The sequence below is a fragment of the Cavia porcellus genome, unplaced genomic scaffold, assembly GCF_034190915.1.
Source record: "Cavia porcellus strain 051 isolate PalLab524CR breed Dunkin Hartley unplaced genomic scaffold, mCavPor4.1 scaffold_29, whole genome shotgun sequence".
Classification (NCBI taxonomy): domain Eukaryota; kingdom Metazoa; phylum Chordata; class Mammalia; order Rodentia; family Caviidae; genus Cavia; species Cavia porcellus.
Window position 1 is genome coordinate 36,101,436 of NW_026947512.1, and position 13,490 is coordinate 36,114,925.

Genomic DNA, 13,490 nt, shown 5'->3' on the forward strand with positions numbered 1-13,490 from the left:
AGGAAGTATCTGCCTGGAGGGTAGAAACATTGTCTTGAGATACATAAGCAGCTCTTCCAGAGGATGAGCCATCAGTGAATAAAACCAGGGCACCCGGAAGGGGTTGTGAAGCTGTGACTTTAGGGAATATAAATGAGTGACGATTAGCAAAGTCAACTAGCTTATTTGGAGGGTAATGATTGTCAATAGTCCCTGAATAGGAAGCTAAGGCAATAGGCCACACTTCAGTACTCTGAAGTAGCCAATCTATTTGGTCTTTTGTAAAAGGTTGAATGATAATGTCTGGTTCTTTGCCAAAGTAACATTTTCCCTGCTTTCTACCCTGGATTATTAGGTCTGAGACAGCTTGGAAATAAGGCAAAAGTGTTCTTTTTGGAGAGACTGGTAAATGGACCCACATGAGGGGAGCTTGTTGTCAGAACACTGCTGTAGGGCAAAGCTTTGTATTAAAAATGAGAAACTGTAAAGGCTCATTGTAGTCCATGAAGGAAACAGTTTGTTGAGCAATAGCCTCTTCTACTTTACTGAGCGCTCTCCTGGCATCAGGTGTAAGCTCTCGGGGGGAAGTTGGATCTATGTCTCCCCGAAGCAGTGCATAAAAGGGGCTGTAAATCATGTTTAGTTAGTTTTAAAAATGGTATGAGCCAATTAATATCTCCCAATAGTTTTTGGAAGTCATGAAGTGTAAAGGAATAGAGAATAAGCAATCTTTAAGATCTATGACAATTTTAAAAAATCCTAAAGGAATGGCACTGGGTGAGGGGAGGCCTGGCTGTAGGGGCCCCATTAAGACCATTGTCTTATTTATCGCCCTAAGGTCTTGTAGCAGCCTCCACTTTCCTGACCTTTTCCGGATAACAAAGATAGGTGTGTTCCAAGGGGAATTACTAGGAACAATGTGGCCTGCATCTAACTGGTTCTGCACCAGCTGCCTTGCGGCTGCAAGCTTTTCAGAGTTAAGGTTGTTCCTAAAGGCTTATATGAATCCCCAATTGGCCATGGAGGCACAGGGAGTGGCGGGCTGCCATCCTGGGACCTGCTGATCACGTCAACAGGTGGAAGTGGTGGCAGATCACCATGTACAAGGACCTCTAACAGGCCATCATTTTCTGCATCTGAGAAATCAGAGGCTTCAGATTTTTTTGAGGACGGTTTTGAGGTAGATTTAAGGGAGTCGCGCAAGGCAGCCTCACCCAGTGCAGCTGTCTCCTCAACCTGAGGGTCTGCATGCCTCTGGGCAAGCAGCTCAGAAATTAAATTCCAATATGTAAAGGTGGTCACAGGAACCTTTTCTGGACCGAAAACTCTATAATAATCTTTTAAAACATCTCTTACTGTATTCCACCTCTTGGTATCTATAGAACCCTCTAGGGGGAACCAAGGGCAAACCTTATGAATAAACTGAAAATACTGTAATAATTCTTGTTTTTCAACCCTTATCTCTCTTGTCTTTAATGCCTTTATAAGGCCTCCAACGAACAGTTCATGTTCGCTCAATACTTGACCCATGTCGGGAAAGGGAAATGGGGTTGCCGTTCACTCACCGTGACTCGGGCAGGACGTCGGGTAGTCGTCTGCGCAGGTCTCGGCACTTGATTTAATGTCCTGTTGTTTTAAACTTTAATCCTTGATTCAGTTTACTCATTCCTCGGCCGAGGTCTCTGGTTCAATTTGCTTTCACTTTCGGTTTAAGCCGGCTGTCTCTCGAACGGCTCCCTCGTTAACTTCTCCGTGCCAGGGGCCCCACGTTGGGCGCCACTTGATCCGGCCTGCAGATCAACAAGTTCGGAACTCCTGGAGGAGAAACGGGGATTAAACAAAAGACATGGGGGAGACAAAAAGAGACGAAGGCAAGTTGATGTTAACCCAATCAAGCCTCCGGTTTATTGAGAAAATAATCACACCTTTTATAGGCTAAGGGCGGGAGCTGGGACAGGAAGAGGTTAAACAGATGAATACAACAGGGTTACCATCACATCCGGACAAGTGACGTAAGCAGAAGAGGATTATGGTTAATGTAGGCAGACGCAGTGCCCACAGGAGAGAGAGAGAGAGACATCTAGGCAGCAATGCCTGTCACTCGGCTCCCTACAAGATAGGGCCTTGGGAACTGAGGGAGAGGTGCACACTTCTTTGCCATCCTCCTAATCCTTTAGCCAGGTTTTGGATATCATCAGCTACTCCTATAAACCAGCAAGTTGTGCACCTGGCACTACGTATGGAGCAAGCAGAGATTCATTTGATACTATGCTTATTCTTAGGAGAAATGGTCACACTAAGTTTTAGATTTTTGCTTTCAACAGATATTAGTCTGTAGTTTTCATTTCTTCTGATGTTTTTGCATACTGTTGCTATTAGAATACTTGTCTCAGAATAAGTCAGTAATTTTTAGGATACTCTACAGAACTGGTAAAACTTCTTCCTGAAATTTTTGGCAAAATTCTATAGTGAACTCATTTGAGCTAGTGATTTTTAAGAGGTTACTTGCATATTCAAGCTTTAAATAATACAGGTCTACTCAGAAAGTATACTTCTTGTGTGAGTTTGGAAAAATGTGTCTTTTAAGATCCGTTTTTATCCATTTTATCAAATTTGTGGTAACAGAGTTGTTCACAACATCCTTTTATTATCCTTCTAATGTCCATAACATCTGTAGTGATATCCACTAATTCATTTCTAATATTAATCACTTATATGTTTCCATTTTATTTCTCAGCCAAGCTAGAAGCTTACTGATTTTATTAATATTTTGAAAGAATCAATGTTTTTCTTTGTTTCATTGACTTTCTATGTTCAATTTTAAATGATCTTTACTATGAACTATTTCATTATATTGTATTTTCTTTTTTTTTTTTCTTCATGACCTTGTACTTGCCAAGCAGACACTTATGCTGCTGAGATAAATCCCTGGCCCTGTATTTTTAAAAATTTTTATCGTAAAAAGAATAAAACCAAGCAAAATAAAACAGAATAAAGCCAATCAAAACAAACCAGTGTGATACCAGACTTCAAAACAACAGGAAATCAACAATGGTTACCATAATGCCTCTTGTTGTTTTCAAAATAGCTACAGATACCCTCAGACATAGTAAAAAACAAACAAAACAGAACAGAATAGAACCAATAAAAACAAAACAATGAATGCAATGCAGGACTTAAAAACAAGATGACAGTAAATCCAAAATGGCTACCACAAGATATCTTGTTATATTTGAAACAGTTGTTCATACTATTTGATACAATAAAAAAAACTCAACCAAACAAAACCATGAAAATGATGCAGGACTTCAAAACAAGACAATAGGATATCAACAATGGCCACCACCCTCAGAATGCGATCCTCCATAGATGCTACACTGTGGTATTCCATCCTCTGAATACAAGATCAGACCACCAGCTTTAGACCTACAAAGTCAGTGAAACACTAAACACTACAAGCATTAAATTATATTCCTCCTCAATTGCCATCATCACAGCGTATGTTTCTCTGAATAATCCAGTGGCTTAGGGAGGGGATTGCCTCTTACAGTTTCAAAGCTTGTGTGTTAGAAGGGGCTGGCATCTGGTTCTCACCCCAGTGGCCCACTCATGGCACTGATTGTAGGGAGGGCTTGCTTGTGCTATCTTCTTGTTCTCTTCCCCCTCCCCAATCCATAAATGGCACTGATTCACAGGAAAAGGCTGGAGTCTGGCTATCTCCCCAGCAGCCCTTGGATAGCACTGATTTGCAGGGAGGGCTTGCTTCTTGGCGACTTGTTCTCTTCCCCCTCAGTCTGCAAATGGTACTGACTCATAGGAAAAGGCTGGCATCTGGCTGTCTCTTCACTGGCTCGTGCATGGTGCCAATCCATATGGTGGGCTTGCTTCTTGACCTCTTTTATTTTCTAATTTCTAAAAGTAGAAATCCATTTCCTTGTTTCTTCTTTACTGTGACTACCATATTTCTTCACTGAATATTTTTCTTTAAATTCTACTTTCATTAAATTTCCAACATTGGATATTTTGATTTTAATTTAGTCTAAAAAATGTCTTTTAAAATTTCCTTGAGATTTTTCTTTGAATCATGCATAACACAAATGTTTTGTTTAATTGTAACATACTTTGGAATTTTTTTGAGTATCTTTTTGTTATTGATTAATTCTTTCCATTGGAGTTTGAAGACAGTTGCTGTATTATTTGTATTCCTTTGAATTTGATATGTTTTAGGGTCAAAAATAGGGCCTTTAGTGAATGTTCCACATGACCTTAAGGAAAATGAGTACTCTCTTGTTAAATGTGGCCTATCAATGCTTATTGTATGTAGTTGGCAATGCTATCAGGAGGGTGAGCCTTTGTTCTCAAAATAGCCGTCTCTGGACTGTGGCTTTACTGGTATGTGGTATCCTATCTGGATCCTCAGATTCCTTTCATAAGCAATTTTGTCATGAATGGTGATCAACTGATATTTCTAGTCAGGGATGGCAGGAGGCAGGACAAGAAGCTTCTATTGTGCCATCTTGTGGCATCACTCCTCAAAACCTTCAGGTATAATCTTGAGACTAAAATAGGAGGTAGCTCTTTACAACCATTTTTATCCATTCACCCCATAATAACTATTGATTTTTCTACTTTTTTGTGTGTCTAGCTGGACATTTTGTTTGTTATTGTGCAATGACACACTATTGGCAAAACATCCAAAAACTCTAAATTATGTTCATTGAATTCATTTAAATAACAGTAAACAACAAATGGCATTTATTGAACCATTATTATGTTCCAGGCTTTTTCAAAATATTTTACATATATTAATTTAGTCTCTATAACTATATGATTATACCTACATATAAATAAATTTATACTACATATAAATCTACCAGCAGTAGTTCAATTTAAAGACTAGAAAATGAAGTCATAAAATGTTAAATTAATAGGATTAGCATGTGATTTAAAGCTAAATAGTCTAGGGCAACCTACTCGGGACCCCTTCTATGACTCTCAGACAGAAGCATGATTTCTATCAATATAAATAGTTTGCTCTTAACCTCTATTGTTCCTAAAATTTATTCTTCAATTTTAGAGAATGTGAAATCATACCAGACATCTAGTAGGCTGGGAGTTTCATTCCCTTATATCATTTGGAGGTCTTCTATTGAAATCATTGGACAGAGGTAAGAGTTTGCTTTTGTTTCATAGACTCTGGACTGGGACTCATCTCGGTACCAAATTTCTATGCTTGAAATTTTGCTTTGTCTTTGCCAGTTGATTATAATTACTTGTGCTAATTTCTTGTGATTTGTTTTTACCCATTGTTTTTAATTGCCTTGTCTCTTAAATAATGATAAATGTAAATTAAAACATGGGAAGAATATAAGGTTATGATATTCTTTTAATGGGACATTTTTTTTCTTGCACATCTTGCATTTAAATTAGTTGCTAAATTTACTGGTACTCCTAGCTTGGCTGTATTTAGACAATAGCACTAGAAATAATAATATTAGAACACCTCTAGCAGACTTTCATATAAACTTCTGTAAAATGGTTCTCTGAAATGAAATCTAGTTCAGAGTGAGAAAATAGACATGCCTACAATAAAACCAGGACTCCTTCCACTGTTTAAGCAGTGCTAGGCTAATGCCCAGCCGCAAGACTTGGAGGTATGGTTTCACTGAGACAGACTGGTTCAGATCCTCCTCTATGCAATAGAGGAAATGTCAAGCCGGTCCTGTTTCGGTTTCCTCTCTTTGGCTTTACTGTTAATCCTTCCACACTTTGTACTTTCCTTCTAGAGGCATATGAAATAAGAAAGAACTCTAGACTATTTCAACATTTTCCTCCTAACTTAAGCCCATAGAAAATGAGAATTTGATAATGCTGAAGACAAGGAAGTCATCTTAGATGAGGGACACAAACCCCGTCTCTGGGTTAGATGAGACACTGGAATTTTGCCTTTCCAGGAGAACACACATAAAAGCCATGTTCCAGCTTAGTGTCCCGGGCACAGTCTCCTCCAGAGATTGAACCTGAGACACAGTGGAGAGAACTGACTTCTAGACGAAACTAGAAGGAGCCATTTGCAAAAGCAACATACATACTGGACTTAAACACATTTAGACTAAGGAGGATAACTTTCTCTTCACTCATTCTTTTTAGTTATGCCTAAAAGCTTGACTCCAACTGTAGAGAGATTTTATCATGTCTGAATGTTGCGTGTGTGTGTGTGTGTGTGTGTGTGTGTATGTACATATCCAAGTTGCCAACTATTAAAATGATACTGAGATTGCTTTTTAAAATACAGTACATATTGTTAGTCATGTTCAAAACTTTAAGAGAGTTTCACCTGTCAGAAGAATATATTAATCTAGTTCTCATACATTATCAAAAATTTGGAGATAATTATAATTAAAGCTAGAGGGATTTATGACAAAATGTCAGACTCCATCAGTAAAGGGACCTACGTGTCAATGGTTTAAAATTGCTATCCTTTGGAAACAGTTTCTATACTTACTGTTAGCTCTAATGCTCATGCCATGATTATACTTGCCTTTGTATACATATTTATATTAAAGTTTGTTATTGTTGCCTAAAATTTGCCAGACTCCAAGGCATCATACAGATGAAATCAATAACAAACATGCTAGATTCTTTTTAGATTCCTTTTACTGGAGTCCACCAGATCTTATCCAAAGGAAAGTTATATGACATACATTGAAACATTAATGAACTATACTCAACAGCCTTTAAATGACTACTGACCTCTGTTATAAATAAAAAAGGTTAAATTAATGAAACAGGCCTTTCTCCAAAATCAGATGACATTAGACATTCTAACAGCACAGGAGGTATTTATGCAATTGTAAAAACTACAATATGTGTACATTCCTGAGCTTTACACTAATATCTCAATTAACTATTCAAGATATTAGAGGCCAAATCAATGACATGTCAGATTATTTTACATGAACAATTAATCCTATTGATTACCATAGTTCTGTCCTATTCCATGCCCATCTGCCTTGTGAGTTTCCAGTTTTCCCCATCTTGGACCCATCTCACCTCGTGGTTTCTGCTGGGATGGGCAGAACTCAAATATCTTCAGGACCTACCAGCTGAGCTGGTCACTTCCTCATGGGTGGCTCTGGGGCTCTGGGCTAGGCAGGGCTCAATACCTGTGAGGTTGGGCAGGCATTCCCTTGATGGATTGCATTGGGTTGAGCTGAGATACTGGACTGGGAGGAACTTAGATCCTCCATGCAGCTAGCAGGGACAGACCCCCAGAGTGTATTGCCAGAGTCTTGCACCTGGCTGGATGAGGTTCAGAACCTCCAAGACCCAGGTGGTTAGTAGGGATGCATCTCTGGAGTAGCACTGGGGCCTTGACGCATGGTGGGTAGAGTTCAGAACTTCTGGGACCCACGTAGCTAGCAGGGATGCACTTCCAAACTTGCACTATATAATTGATTGCATTGTTTTCCTTTCTTTCTTTCTTTCTTTCTTTCTTTCTTTTTTTTTGAGACAGGGTCTCATTGTGCAATTCAGGCTGGCTTTGAGCTCACTTTTTAGCCCACATTGGTCTCAAATTTGTAATAATCCTCCTGCCTCACCCTCTCAAGTGCTGGGATTATAGGTGTACACCACCACATTCAGCTATAATTAACTTTTTGTAACTTACTAATTGACTTTTCAATCGTCTGATCAATTTGGTAGTACATTTGAAAATAATCAAATAAATTTGACTAATTCAGATACTCTATTAATTAGGAGAAACTTGCTATTAGTTTCAATTTGAAGCTTGGAAACTTGAAAATAATGTGAGGTTTAAGATAATTTTATGAGGCCTAAATTTCTATACTGTTTAATAAATGATGATGAAATCTATTACAGAATTTAAAGTCATAGTATACATGATTGTACCAACTAAGACCAATTTTACACAATGCTAGTTAATAAGCTGATAGTTCTGGCTAATAAATATAACAACAGGTAATTTTAAAATTAAGCCTTTCATCTAAAGTGAGTAAATCAATATCTCTATGCTTTGAAGTTCTACATCCTAGCTTTAAAAAATCTAGCTTAAAAAAAATCTACCTGTGAGTCAGCAGCAGCCATGTGGGCCAGAAAGAGAGCCAAAAAGTCAACCCGCCCTTCCCATGAAGCAGCTGGCACATGGGCTGGAAGACAAGAGCACCACCCCACTGCGCAGGCAACTGGCTGATCTGAAGGACCACAGGTTGACGTGACAGCAACTGAAGTTCAGAAAACCTAATGCTTGTATTGATTGATTAATTGATTGATAATTTCTTCTGGGTAGCAGTCTGAGTATGTTTAGAGGATAATAATATGAAATAAAGAAATTATGGGGGATTCCCTTCTGTCCTATTTTTGAAATTCAATATTGTTCACACTTTTTTTCTATTTTAATGTTTTGTTTTATTCCTTTCCCCCCAAAAAATCTATCCTGTCCATGGCAAAGAGAGAACAATGCAATATAATTATAGTATTAACTGAAACTTGCTTTAAATTCAGACACACAGAATTGAATGCAGTTAAAAAGGCCAAAGAAATCAAGTAATTTAAATGAATTTTGAAGGGACATGTGAAGTGTGCTGTGAAAATTGTCAGCGTATGAAATTGGAATAAGCAATCAAAGTCATAGTATTGAAGTCCTTTTTATGCCAGATACATATTAGAAAGGCAATGGAAAGCTACTGAAAAAATTTAAGCAGGGACTAATAATAACAGCTTGCACAGCAGAAGATCCTAGAGGCAATATATTGTGAGAGCTGAGCTAGGATTAAGAAAAATAAGGGTGGTTGCAGATTAATGGAATCACTGGACTAGAGGTAGGTAGTGCATTAAGATATTTAGTAAGGCAGATGAATTAAGGCAATGATATCAGGAACAGAAAGCTGGAGCAGATTTGGGAAACAATTAGATATGTAAATACGTAATTATTTTTATTAGAACCCATAATCATATTTCTTTTAGGGAGGAATACCTCAAACTAGTCATTTTACCTGTATTCCTTTTCTTAGCTGTATATCCTTGAAGTCTTGCTTTCTCTGGGCTACTCGCCCATATTCTTTTTCCAAATTTCTAATTTCTAGTTCTTCCCAAATGTTAACATGACTCTTTGCCCGTGTGATGTCAGAAAAACTATAAATTCTTTGAGAAAAGGAGCTAAATTGTCCTTAATTTCCATACATATGTCTGGAAATGCTGTCTCTAATATATTAAGCACTCATTACATTTTTGTGTAAATAAATTGCTTTCTTTTCTTTGATTACATTATAGAAGGCTACTGTATCCACTAGAGTTCTTTGTTGCTAAGTAAATACCTCTGAAGTGACAATGAGAAATCAAGACACTGGGGTTACAATAAAGAAAAAGAGTAAATACTTTAGGTTAACAGAGTTTTGAAACAAGCAGTAATAATGTATAGAATGTTACATAAGAGATCAAAAAGTCTATAGAAAGGCTGGGAAAAATTCAGGAACCAAATCAGACTTTGAGAGCTATACTGTGAGCACTAGGTTAGAGTATTAATGAAATGAAAAGAGTGTAACTATTTATTGTTCAGGATCAGACTACATACTGATAACATCTGGCACAACTTTTGTGAAATGCCTAATTGTAATCCAGACTAAAGGTTTAGCATCCAGAATGTACTTTAGAAGGGGCAGTCTCATTAAACACTTGCTTACTGTCCAAAAGGTATCCAACATTTTGTTAGAGAAGATAGAACATCTGATTATCATCTAGTCATATTATATCCAAGGGAAGAAAAGTTAACTCCCTAAAAACAAATTTTATTGGCAACAGAAAAAATACTTCTTAGCTAACCAATAATAGATATTTATGGCATCTAAAAATCTGAAAGATATAACAGTTTTCATTGCATTTTGAATACTCAGAAAATGGTGCAACTAGTGCTAGGGAACTGATTATTATTTTTAAAAGGAAACAGATGACATGATATCATCCCTGATGATAAGATTGGGACGCTGAACGATGATTTCTTGCCCATTTCTTTATTTCCTAATTTCTTGACATTTTTATACTTCATACAAACTTCATATGACTTCTAGGATATTTATACATCTTTCCTTTGTATTAGTTATTGTACATGTTTATAGACTTCCGTCTACCCATTATTCTTCTTCTTCCCTTCAAAGCCACAAAGGAGATTACAGTAGTCTCTCTCTCTCTTTTTTTACAGTAGTCTGTTTTGTTGGAGTTGGATATATTTCAGAACCTCAGTGAATTCCTGAAACTACGGATAGTACCAAACTCTGTAAAGACTATGTTTTCTGTACATATATACATATGATGAAGTTTAATTTATAAATTAGGCACAGTAAAAGAAAAACAATGATAAGAAAGTAGAAAAAGTATAAAAATAGACTGTAATAAAGATTTGTTAATGTGGTCTCAATCTTGTTCAAAATACTTTGTTGCAGTGTCAGTATACTTCTCCTTTTTGTGATGATGTATGATGATACAATGTCTTATGCTATATTAGAGTCAGCATTTGCAGACATACGTGTGGAAATTAAGGACAATGTCTTATGGTGGTAAAATAAAATAAGATGTATTTTTTAGGAATTATGACCTAATATTAGAATACTAATTGACCTTTGACAGCATAGCAGACGCAAGATCACTGCTTTGGATGATCCTGGATCACCACGCGGTGGTGACAATGAAAAGTGGAATCCATTATATACATGTACTAGATGGAGGAATAATCCATATACCAGATAGGATCAAGAAAGATACAGCAAGACTTCATCACAGAACTCCAAGTAATGCACAATGTAATTCTTATTTAATAGCTTATTGGGGGGGGATTCTAGTTAATACTTTGGGACCCTGGTTGACAGCAGATAACTGAAAACTCAATAAGGGGAACCACAGATAAGTGGTGACTAGTATATTTTCTAATGGGATGATAATTTTCCTCAGGTCATTCTTTTTTCTGTTCTTGCTTCTGTCTGGCCTTCACTTCCTCCCATGTCTACCACGGCTTAAGTTTATTAACTTTCAGGGTCTGACATAATACTAATTATTTCCCCAATACTCTGGCATGTCTTCAGATTCTATAAATCTTTCACCATTTTCTAATTTATGTTAGTGAGAAACCCCCAAAGGCCTAAATGTTAAAGCTTTGGCCACTAGCTTGTGGTGCTTTTCGGAGGTGACAGAACCTACAGAAGATAGAACCTTATGGAAGAAAATTAAGTCATTTTCTAATATGGACATTAAATATCCATATTAGGGCCTGACCCTCTCCTCTCTTTCTTTGCTTCCTGGATACCATGAGGTGAGCAGACCTGCTCTATTCCATGTTCTCATCACAGTGCACTCTTATGCCACAGATTCAAAGGCAACAGGACCATCTGATCATGGACTAAACCTCTGGTGCTGTGATCCAAAAACCTTTCGTCCTTCTCGGTTGGTTAGGGATTCTGTCACACTGACAGAAAGCTAAAACACTAGCAGATTTAATGGAGTCATGTACATAAGGATAGCTTTCATTATTAAAGTTTAACAATGTACTTTGAAAACTTTGTCCTTTGTTGGGTCACATAAAATGAGATGTGAGAATCTTTGGGAGAGTCAAATTTTTTATTTACATAAGTAAGATACATTATATTATTTTAGCATTATTACACAGTGCTGTTACAATAGCCCTGAGGTTTTCTCAAAGCCTCAAAATTACTAATTATGATTTTATCTCTAACTTTTTGAAAGCAACATAAGAGGAGAGGAGAAAATTCTTAATGGTATTTCTATTTCAGAATTTTTTATAGAAACCTTCTAATGGATAATCATAGAAGTAGGTGTGACAGGATGAATGTCACTATATTGAAAACAGGACAAGGTAAAACGGGTGCAATTTTAGTTTAAGGCTAGAGTATCTCCCAAGTAGTATCTTGGAATGATGAAGAGAATTTGATGCTTCCAGTAAATCAGAAGAATGGGGAATTTTGGGACAGTATAGAGTGAAATGGAAAAATGATGAAATTTTGATAAGCTTGAATCACTTTCAACAGCTTGCCAAATTGCAGTAGAACGAAACAGTGAAGGATTTGACAAAACCTTGTTCCATGTAACTACACGGTCCTAGTTAAGATTTTACTTTTGAATCCTCAATCTTCAATACAGAGCCATTAATAAATACATTCTTTAAGAGTTGCTTAAGGAATTGAACAGATAATCTGTGTAAAGCACATTAAATAATTACCTCACATAGAAATTCCTACTGTACGAACTAAATATTGTTTCCAGTATATAATTCATAAGACAGTCAATAGATAATCTGATTTAGCACTAAGACTTAGAACTACCTGATAGGAAGATGAAACTTCCAGCAATTCAACCCTGAGACACAGTGTATTAATAAGACTGTCATTCTTCTTTTACCTACAGTATTACTTCTAGAAAATGCATCAACTGTTAACTATGTCTTTCTTGATTTGAATAAAGAGGAAGCATTATGATTCCCTTATTTAAATTAAACTTATGAAGATAACTGGGTATCTGTATTTTAAAAATAAAGTCAGTGGAACATTTCCCCAGAATAAACCAAGTTAGAAGAATGGCCATTAAAATAATAATGAAACAGAATTTCTCCACCTCTGTCCCTCACCAACAGATGTAGGGAGCCAGATTCTTGTGATTTGTGCTTGGAGCATCTGAATACATCGTACTTTTGCTTCACAACTAGTTCACAGGCCTTTCTCTTGCTTTCAGCTTGGTGAGTGTATTATATTTTCTGTGAATGTGACAGTGTCAAGCTTCTTTTTTTCCTACGTGCTGGGCCTGATCCATAACTTCACTTCTTTCAAAAGCAACTACAGTTGGAAAAATTTCTTTTAACTCACAGTTTTGCTATATTCTGTTACATATGATATGAGGGAGTTGTTGTCCCCTGGAATTCTTACATTTCTTTTACCTTTATTATCTATTCTTTTAATGCTTTGGTATAGTCTCTGGGATCAGTGGTAAATCTCCACCAGCTTTACTCAGAATTACCCTCTGCTATTTATTATAGTTGCCCTTTAATTTGAGATTGACTAACTGTTCTTTCAAAATAAGTTATGTTCTTGGTGGTTCCTCAGTCACCATCAAAACTGACCCTTTTGGATATTTCCAAAGAAGTCTTACAGATGAACACAAACATATCAAAATCCTATGGTGGCTACCGTCAACAGCTGAGTTTGCTTTATAGAAAATGGAAAATGTTCTTTAAAATATCGCATAGGTTTTCTATCCTACTACTGATTATGCTGTTGTGGAAATTCTGAGGGACCCTAATTGCTGATCTACTAGGTCTTTTTAGTTCCATTTATTTCACACTGGTGCTACCAATTTAGCACTGCTGTGCTTTATTTTGCTTTGTTTTGTGGTACTGGGGATTAAACCCACGGTTTCTCTGATGAACCAAAACCTCAGCCTTTTTTTTTTTTGTTTGTTTGTTTTGCTTTGTTTTTGAGACAGGGTCTTGCTGA

General features: G+C 36.9%; 1 protein-coding gene across 3 annotated transcripts in view; it reads right to left on the reverse strand.

Annotated features, from left to right (window-relative positions):
- Window positions 1-13,490, reverse strand: part of Odr4 (odr-4 GPCR localization factor homolog) — a 198,912-nt gene that overhangs the window by 15,877 nt on the left and 169,545 nt on the right. For 2 of the 3 annotated variants that reach the window (XR_010044401.1, XR_010044402.1), the window contains one exon: window positions 1,545-1,794. The exons of the other annotated variant lie outside the window; for it this stretch is intronic. The gene's annotated coding sequence lies outside the window, so the exon portion shown is untranslated. The remainder of the gene's footprint in view (window positions 1-1,544; window positions 1,795-13,490) is intronic. 3 annotated transcript variants of the gene reach the window in all.